The sequence below is a fragment of the Phalaenopsis equestris genome, unplaced genomic scaffold (genome assembly GCF_001263595.1).
Source record: "Phalaenopsis equestris unplaced genomic scaffold, ASM126359v1 Scaffold001079, whole genome shotgun sequence".
Classification (NCBI taxonomy): Eukaryota; Viridiplantae; Streptophyta; class Magnoliopsida; order Asparagales; family Orchidaceae; genus Phalaenopsis; species Phalaenopsis equestris.
The window spans coordinates 121,099-121,395 of record NW_018165518.1 but is presented as its reverse complement, the minus strand read 5'-3'; the positions used below and the strand labels follow the sequence as shown (position 1 = coordinate 121,395).

The following is a 297-nucleotide window of genomic DNA, read 5'->3' as shown; positions in this document are numbered from 1 at the left end:
AGAAACCGAGGGAGAGGAGGGCGAAGTATAGGATGGGAATGTCATGGGTGGATGGGCAGAGGATGAAGGCAACTTGGCCTGGGGAGAGGGCGGCGTGGGCTTGGAGGGAGGAAGCGAGGGAGTTGGAACGGGAGAAGAAGGTTGGAAAGGAGAGGGAGGAGGAGGTGGTGGCGTCGATTAGTGCGGGGGTGGAGGGGAGTGGGGAGGGGAGGAGGGAAAGGGCGAAGGAGGGAAAGGAGAGAGGAGAGGAAGATGGAGGGGGGGGGATTGCAGGGCGGAGGCTGTGGAAGGGCTTTG

The 297-nt window shown here is 62.3% G+C and overlaps 1 protein-coding gene across 1 annotated transcript in view; it reads right to left on the bottom strand.

Annotated features, from left to right (window-relative positions):
* LOC110033023 (4-coumarate--CoA ligase-like 7) overlaps positions 1–297 on the bottom strand; it is a 25,143-nt gene that overhangs the window by 7,415 nt on the left and 17,431 nt on the right. The gene's annotated exons all lie outside the window — the stretch shown is intronic.